The sequence below is a fragment of the Pezoporus wallicus genome, unplaced genomic scaffold, assembly GCF_028554395.1.
Source record: "Pezoporus wallicus isolate ANWC-B61680 ecotype Strahan unplaced genomic scaffold, APGP_CSIRO_Pwel_v1 contig_7949, whole genome shotgun sequence".
Lineage (NCBI taxonomy): Eukaryota > Metazoa > Chordata > Aves > Psittaciformes > Psittacidae > Pezoporus > Pezoporus wallicus.
In genome coordinates, this window is record NW_026638589.1 from 1 (window position 1) to 9,194 (window position 9,194).

At 54.7% G+C, this 9,194-nt stretch overlaps 1 pseudogene; it reads left to right on the forward strand.

Moving 5' to 3' along the window:
* Positions 1-55: 55 nt before the first annotated feature.
* On the forward strand, positions 56-3,393 carry LOC130600152 (coiled-coil domain-containing protein 183-like; annotated as a pseudogene).
* Positions 3,394-9,194: the final 5,801 nt, after the last annotated feature.

The window sequence follows — 9,194 nt, forward strand, 5'->3', positions numbered from 1 at the left end:
TCAACCCTGCCCCCCTGGGTGGGCACTGGTCTCAGTAGATGGGCTCACCCCTTGTCTCCAACCTTCTCTGCCCCAGGTGGTTCGTACCCTGGAGGGCAACATAGAGAAGATGCAAACAAAAGTCCGCGCTGGGCAGAAGGTGACTGCCCTGTACGTGGCGTGCGGGATGCCCTGAGGAAGGTGAGCTCATCCTCACCGTGCCGTTGTCTCACCCGCTCCCCCTGCAAAGGCACTGAAGGGCCCAAGGGGCTGTGCTGGTGGGACACCCTCCTGCAGGAGGTCCTCCTGCTCCCCTCCACCTTCTGTCCCAGCACAGGGCACCCCTGGGACTCAGTGGGCTCTGGCTCCCCGTGTCCCAGGAGCTGGCCCACCTGCCTCTGCACCTGGACCTCCTGAGTGAGACGGCCGAGCTGCAGCATAGGGAGGTGGAGGACATGGAGCTCATGGCCTCGCGTGGGCTCAGAGCTGCTCGTGGAGCCGAGGTGAGACCATCGTCCAGGGCACCTCAGGGTGCTTTCCTGCCCTCCAGAGCCCACACATGGCACCAGACGGCCGTGCTGCTGAGTCTTCCTTCCTTCAAGAAAAAGCAAGACTGAGCTTGGCTTCCCCGCAGCACCCAGATGCCTCCATAGCTCCTCCTGTGTCTGGCTCTTGGGCCGGGCTGCCCTGAGCTGGGGACAGCTGCCTGAAGCCCTGGCCACGGGGAAGGTGGCGTTCTCCATTCTCTAGCTGGCCTTGCTCACTTTCCTTCCCAGGCTGTTTACAGGGGGTAGGGGGTGGCATTTTTGATGCTGGCCATGCCAGGCTTAGAAGCTCACAGAGGTCCGCTGGAGCTTTGGGAGCCACTTCTCTTCTGCTCTGCTCCAGGAGCGCATGGTCAGGACGAAAACCCAGGTCCTTGCAGAGAGGGAGCTCAGGCTCCGCACCCAGGCTGCTCAGAAAGAGCCCAGAGACGGAGGCTGGCTCAAGGAAGCAAAAGAAAGGGCTCTGAAAACGGTGAGCTGGGGGACCCCGGCACATTCAGGGTTGCCGGCATAGGGCGGGCATCAGTGCCCAGCCTGCCATGGGTGAGGGGCTGCAGGGCCAGCTCCCCCAGGCTGCCAGCAGCTCGGGGGTGACGATGAACATCCTTGCAGCAAGCCAAGCATGACCTCAGCAGGGACTTCCTGAGCCTGCCCGCAGAGGACCCAGTGGTGGGTGAGTGCCTGTCAGGGTGCAGGGGGGGGATGCAGGCGCAGCCGCAGGCATCCTTCCCTGCCACAACCTTTCCACCGCAGCTGCCAAACTGGAGGCCACCAAGTACCAGCTGCAGCGGGAGGCCTACGTGAGGGAGAAGATAGAGGAGGCCAAGGATGTGGTGCAGTGCTCCCGCCTCTGGGTGAGGTGAAAAGCCATCTCTGGTAGAAGCTGGGGCTGCTCCAGCCCCAGGGAGCTGAGCCTTGTCTGCTCACCTTGTTCCATGGCAGGGTTATCTGCTCTCCTCTGTCCCCAGAGCCCCCCAGGGCCCCTCTTGTACAGGCAGGGCTGGAACTGCTTTGCTCCACGCCATGAACTTGCAGTGCTTCCTGTGGTTCCTGGTGCAGAAACCTCCCCAGGAGCACGGCCCAGATCCTGTACCCTGCAGGAGTGCCCTGGGCTGAGTCCCTGTGCTCTCCCCCGGCCAGGACATCCCCATCAGGCTCCAGGCACAGCAGAAGTCCCTGCTGGAAATGGAGCAGTACCTCACAAGGTGCAAGGAGAAGAAGCAGGAGCTGGAGAAGGCAGTGAAGGAGCTGGAGATGCAGCGCGATGAGCTGAAGTTTCGCCGGCCCCCAGACACAAGCAGGTGCTGCTGGCCTCCGGACACTCATGCCAAAGGGGCCGGCACCCTTAGGGGCAGGGGGACACGTGCATGGCAGGTGTCCCAAGAGGGCAGCCCTTCCTTTGTCACCCTGCGGCTGCCCACCCCTCCCGCACTGGGAGGCTTTCTGAGCAGAGTGCTGCCCCAGCTCTGGTGCTGGCAGAGCACGCAAAGCTCCTGCGCTGGCAGCAGGAGGAGCCTTGCTCCTTGCCTGGCATGGGAAGTGGGAGCAGCAGCAGCGTGGGGTTGAGTTGCAGGCAGCATCTCTGCTCTGCGCTTGGGGGCAGGGGAGAAGCTGGGCAGCAGCTTTTGCAACAGCTGGGGTGTCTGCACCCCTGTGCCGTTGTATGGATGTGACCGTGGTTGGCTCCAGGGGGCTGGTGGAGGAGCTGAGGACGAGGCTGCAGCGGGAAGAGGCTCGGCTGGAACAGGGGCGAGCCCAGCTGCTGAGGAGCCAGGAGACGCTGCTGGACTTTGAAAACGCACTTGACAACCTCTTCGTCCGGCTGCGGGGCATCACCGTGCCTGGCCAGGTACCCGCCCAACGCTGGGCTGAGCAGAGCCCAGGCTCTGCTTGGTGCTGCAACGGCACCGTGTGGTGACACTTGGTGCAGCGACCATCACCCCAAGGGGCTCGTTCTCCCCACCAAGGCTGTTCCCTCTCTGACTCCAGGAGCATCCTGTCAAGGCCATGGCAGTGGACGAGAAGCTCCGGCAGTGTGAGCAGAAGCTGCAGTACCTGGTGCAGCGGGTGGCTGACCTGCCCCCCTCCAGCCACAGCGAGGATGATGAGGTGCACGGCGGCTCCATCCCTGCTGCGCTCTTTGGGGACCCGCACAGGCTTTCCCGGGTGGCCCGTGCCAAGCCATCCTCCCAGCTGGAGGATGGAGGTGCTCGAGGGAAGAGGCACGGAGCAGCTCAGGCCCAGGTGGCCCCGGGCTCTGTGGGGTGTTCCCTACCAGGGGCACATGGAGCTTGGGCACCCCTTTGCTTGTAACACCCGCCTCCCCTTCAGCTATGAACACAGCCTCTCTTTCACAGACTTTTGTGAAGGTCAGGCAGCTGCTGGAGGAAACCCTCATGGCCGATCCACGGAACCGGAAGGTTTCCTTGGAGGACACGGGCGTGGGGCTCCAAGGTAGGAAAGGGGACACATCCCACGGCAACTGCCCCAGCCAGCCCCTGCCTCCATGTGGGAGACTGGAGGCAGATGGTGGCTTGGGGAGCGTAGAAGCACCACAGGAGCAAGGGGGATGCTGTGGTGCAAGCGGGGAGAGCCTCGTCTTCAGAACCACTTGGCTGTGAATCTTCTTCACAGCCAGGGCTTGGCTCTGCCAGTGGCCTCCTCCTATGGGAGCTGCCGGCTCCTCCTGGGGACACAGGCACAGCAGAGGCAGCCCCACAGACCCTCCCCAGCCCGCTCCTCTCCGCTCTCTCCTCCAGACGATTTTGATATCCCTGACAACCACAGTGGCCTTGTCCTCACCAGAGAAGCCATCAAGAAGCAAGGGCTGGACTTGATCGAAAGCAAGAAGAAAAGCAAGAGGAAGTAGCGGTTGCTCCCCGAGACCTGGGGATGCCCCAGAGCACCCGTTGTGCACTTTTGCCTCCTGTTAATAGAGGAGATGTTTTTCATTCCATCGGATGCGCTTGGTGGGCTTTGTGTGACTGCAGGTGTGGGGATTCTATTGCCAAAACGTAGCACAAGCTGTGGTTTTGAAAGGAAGCTCCAGAAGGAGCATGATGTGCCAGTGACCACGTGGAATGGAGCTTCCCAGAACCAAGAGCCCAACAGGCACGTTCTTCTGCAATGCCACTGTGCTTTACTGTCACCCATCCATCTCCTGCCCCTGTCCTGTTCTCATGTGCTTACCACAGCCAGGGGGGTGAGCTGAACTTCTAGGAACTACATCATGGATAGCCTGCATAGAAGAGCCAAAATTAAAACACCCAATGCCTCCTCCCACAACTGTGCCAGGACAAAAAGCTCTTGCTGGGCATCACCTACACATGGTGAGCACCAGACAGGCCCCACCGACACGCCAACCTGCCCTTTCTTAGCCACCCAAAACTCCATCCCTCCACATGGAAGGGAACCAAGGAAAAGCTAGGGTGGAATGTGGGCATTGGCAGCAGCAGAATGGGAGGAAGCCCTGGGATGGTGAGGCAGCAGGAGGCCTGTGCGAGAGGACCGCCACTCCCCGGCGCTGAGGGACTGAGGAGCAGTGGGTCTGGACCCCAGCTGGGCACACTGTCCCCACCACAGTGGGGCGGTCATTGGCATCCATGAGGAATGGCTCAGGGAGATCCGAGAGGAGCCCAGAGGAAGGGGAGGGGGACAGAAAACAAAAGTGATGAGCAATACAATTGTTCATCCCCTGGGTGTCAAGGAGGCTGCCCAGCAGGATGCCAAGATGAAATTCCTGCAGAGCACCTTCACCCTGTGTGAAGCTGGCAGAGACAGGGGCTTCTCACAATGCCTGAAGGAGTTCTACCACCAATTGCAGTGTTAATAAACCCATTAAGCTGATGTAAACGTCTACTGGGGAGTAGATGCCCAGCATCACCTACACATGGTGAGCACAAGAGAAGCTCCACATGCCAACCTGCCTTGTCCTCTCACTACCTGCCCTTGTGAAAAGCCCCTCTCCAGGTTTCCTGTCTGCCACTTTAGGTACTGGAAGGCTGTTCTAAAGTCATCAAGAGCAGAAGACCATTCACATCTGGAAGGTATCCCCAGGATACCAGTGAAATGTTGACTATCTGGTACCTGTAATCCTTTACCTTCCTTTTACTTTCAGGACCCTCGTAACTAGGCCTGGAGGAGATGCCAACTCTCTGCATCCAGTATTTCCAGCCTCTGAAATGGCTTCCTGCCCTGTGCTGATGTTGAAGTCCATCCCACAGGCAGAGCAAGCCTGAGGAATTAGGGAGCAGGAGCCAGCGCAGGCAAGCCAGCAGCTGGGATATTGCACAGAAATGGCAGTCCATGCAACACAGAGATGCTTTTAGTTCAGCTGCTTTCATTTTTTTGCCCCTTCATATAATTCTGTAATAATCACCCTATTAACAATGTTCCATTTGCCACACACCTTGGGATATTAATCCTATTAGTTCGTGCTAATCCTCTGCAAAACAAAATAGAAATATTCATTTTCTCAGGGTAAAAAAAAAAAAAAGAGGAGAGAAGGAGGTGGGGGAAAGAGAAGACAAATTTGCTTTCAGAGCTTTGCTGTTCTGTAAGGAAACTGAATGGTAGTGGGTCTCCTGTAGTCTTCATATAGGATTCCATTATCACATAATGGTGTGTCACATACTGCCTGGTGATAAGAGACAGTCTTTCAGATTATGCATTAACTATCATATTCAGAAACCAGGCATTTTTCTACCCATTGGGGCATCAAAACACAATATCCCATTTCCCTTTCCTTCCCCAACCCCTTCTTCCTTTATTACCCACTAAGTAAAGAGCAGGGGGGACACTGGGCTGTGCTGTGAGCCCAAGATAAACTTTGCTGAGCAGGGAAAAAGAACTGCAGTGAGCATCCCAGAGAACAGAGGTCTTTCCTATAGGCTTTCATTTTCCCTCCCACCCCCTCTGGTGCTGTATTTTTTCCTACTGCCGTGCAGGATTGCTAGCAGCTTCCATTCTCCCCTGGTCCACAAAGTGAGACTGGCACCTACTGGAACCCGCCTGGAAAGGCTGAGCTATTTCATCACCATTATTTTCCCCCTCCATCAGACAAACAACCAGTGCAGCAGATACAGCATCAGAAGCACATGCCGCATTAAGCGTTTGACACAGCTCTAGCTTTTTAAAGGTGCTCAATTTTTAAGCTGTTTTGTGGTATCTGGGGGTAACCATCATTGGTCTCTTCATTTGTGTCAGCCCATATGGAGGGAACCGCAGGCATAGGTCCTGATAAAGCTCCCAGGGTTATTTTGGATCTTTGAGGCTATTCAACTCTGCTATGTCTGAGTACATAATGGAAGCAAGACCAAACATCCCTCCAGGTACATCTATTCATTAACTTCATCTCCCCTTCCTACACACACTCTATGCTGGTATTATTTCCTCACGTGATGAGTTCATATGCTGGTCCATCCTCTGGGATTCAGACCCCAAAATGCTGCTCTTCTATGCTTTTCCCCTCACCACAGACTTATTCTTTGATGTCGCCTTCCAAAGCACCGCTGGCCAGCAGCAATGGAGCAGCAACTTGGCTTCATTCCTCTCCCTGCTCCCATCTTTCTTTGCTGGCCCCACTCCCCACCATAAGAGCAGCCTTGTTCCCACTCCAGACCTCCAGGACAGCTCACACAGGCCTCCAGCAAAGCCCAGACATCCAACTCCTGTTCTCCAGGCTTCTATGAGCCCTGGAGAACACATCCTGACTCCACCAGGATCATGCAAGAGAGCAGCTGTTTCACAAGAGTTCCCTGCCAGTTTTGCTCTGTACTACACTGTGCATTTTATCATTTGCTTCAATGCATGGAGCAATGTGCCTCCCAAATCAGAGATCATCACCCCAAAAGCCACAAGATAGATGCCACAGATTACGCAAAGGCACATGAAACAGGGGGGAGGAAGGGCTGATGCCACAGCATGATCAAGGAAGAATAAGAGAAGAAAAGTAGCAGAACAGCCGATTTTTAGCTGGAGGCTTGCAACATCTCATGAACTGGAGGTGCCTCCATTATAGGGCTGCAGCTCTTGTTAAGGGATGGTCCTCTCTCTGTTTACACTCTGTCTACCCAAAGGCTGCCAACCTGAGCACACATGACTTACTGCTATGAATAAAGCTGTCCCAACACAGGGCACCAGACACCTCCTGATTAGTGAGGGTAATCCTCCCTCTCCAAACCCCTGCATTAGGGAGCTCTGGCTCAATAGACTCCCCTTTTGTTTGAGAAGCAGGGGCCTTGTCAGAGATGTGTCAGCACCAAGGGCTGAGACCTGACTCATGTCCGCCAGCTGGGGATGTTTCAAATCCTCTGTCCTCAGGAGCAGTGTGCCCTGCTTTGAAAAACAGAGTTCAGGTGTGGTAATTGCTGTGGGCTGCACAAACACACAAACAGACATTTGTTTGCACAACAGCTCTCCAGAGCAGCCTCCGCAGTTGTGTGTGCACAAGGTGGGCTGATATGCTCTTCCTCACCTCCCAGATTGATCCGCTCTCAGCTTGGGAAGGAACCAGAGGTGCACAGCATGATGCTGCTCAGCAGCCTCCTCCTGGGTGCAGCAGAAAGCAATACAGACAACTCCTTCCAACAGAGCTTCAGTGTCCTGCTGCCTTCAGCAGCATACTGGACAATAACCAGGGATCAGATACATGCCAGAGAAGAAAGGACCCCATTACTCCGATGCAACCTTGGAAGGGCTGTTACAGCATCTGTGAAATTCCTCTGGATTTACAGGGGGGTAAACCAGAGTCAGCACTCAGCTGCAGTGACCATGAGCACTTACAGCCACCGATGGGAACTGGACAAAGAGAAGGATTGGGTCTAGGGAAGTACATAAGGGTTCAGGCACCATTGCCTTGCAGCAATTCATAGCCTGGTTCCGAGACCAATAGAGGCTGAGAGTGCTCAGCAGACAGGCGAAGCCAGGTCTGTAATTTACTGCAATTCTGAGCTGCTAGATTACTTTCTTCAGGTTTTCCAACAGGAACAGTTAGTCACAGTGGTGAGTTACTCCCTTTTGTAGGCTCAGTTTTCCTGACTGTCAGACCCCAACTTCCTTTCCACTCCTGGAAAGTAGAGTGTTTTCCAGCCTCCCATCGTGGCCTCTGCTACCTCAGTGCTGTCAGTCTGGGGGAAGCGAGAAGGCTTTGCTGGATTTTAGAGTACAACCTGCTCCCCAGCTTCATGGATGTCATTCTTTACACTGTTCCTTATTCCAGCAGCTGCACAGATCTCTGAAGACGAGCCAGCTTTACTGATGCTTACAGGAACAACTACATCCCAACCACCACCAGGTTTCCTGAAACATCCCACAGCAGATTATGTCAGAGGACCAAACACTCAAGTAGAGCATTTAGTGTCTTGGATTATCTCCTCACCTGTGTTTGACAGCACACACTTAAGAGACCCACCTATGTGTCCTACGGCTTAAGATAGACTCAATGGGACAATGGCATTCCCTTTCATGATCCACATTTGGGATTTATTACTCCAAACACCAACCTATGCCACAGGCCCTCTCTTTTGCAAAAGATGATGTTTTATTCTCCTGAGAATAGAAGACTTTTCCACCAACTACCAGTACTGAGCTGTGACTCTCACTGCTTTAAAGATACTGCTTTGTGTAGCTGGTGATGGAGCCCATTGCGCTTCTTTTAGGAAGGAGAACTATCCCCAGCACATCTATGCACTTGTACTGCCAGAAAGCTGTAGCTGGCTCTCTCACTGCTCAGAACAGCCTGGGAAAGAAAGATTTTGACCTCTTTCATCTTGACTCTGGTGATGGATGGTTGACTGTAATTCCTGCCTACCCATTTAATCAGTGTGAGCAGACAGGAGCACGACTAGGCTCAACAGGAAAGCAGCAGGCAATGGTGGAAATCCCAGAGGCTCTGGAGTGCAGGGAGGTGTGAAGGTGAGGTGCTGCCAGGGGAGCAAAGCACTGGGGTATAGTTCTGAGACAAGAGACTACAGGGAAGGAACCTGGGGCTTCTCCTTGGATGAGCCCTGTAAACCTAAAATCCCCTCTGCTGGCTGTGCCACTTCAGAGGATGAAGCCATGCTGCAGTGAAAGAACAGCCCCAAGAGTTGCATAAACCACAGCATGGCTGCATCCTGCCCGCCCATGGGCGGCCTGCCTGCCATAAATACATGGGGGCACTCAAGCATGGAGGAGAAAGGAGAGGGTCCAGCCATACCCAAAGCTACTTTTACAGTCTCATGACATGAAAGGCAAATAAATCTGCTCTTAAGGGAGCCTCCCATCTATCAACAGCCAACACACACGCACAGAGGTCAAGGCCAGAATAGATCATGTGGTCTGATCTCCTGCCTAAAAACAGATGACCAGTAAATTTTCTCTGTTTCCAGACCCCAGTAACATGCCCCAAAACCAAGATCTCCCCACCTCCACCCCTCAGCTCAGCAGCAGTGTGTCTGCAGGACCCTGTAGCCATTAGAACATGTTCAAATCAAACCCAGTCGCGTGGCGTAGGGGACCCTCCACGTGCTCCCTGAAGCTGGCACTAACCTCAGCCCCCAGCCTGAGGGCCAGTGGGTCAGACACACTGGAGCAGAGTGCTGTGTAGCCAATGAGGTGGAGACAGGAGAGGCCAAAATGGCATTACTGCATTTCTGGCCCCCTGCACAACCAGCAACAGTGAAGCAGCCA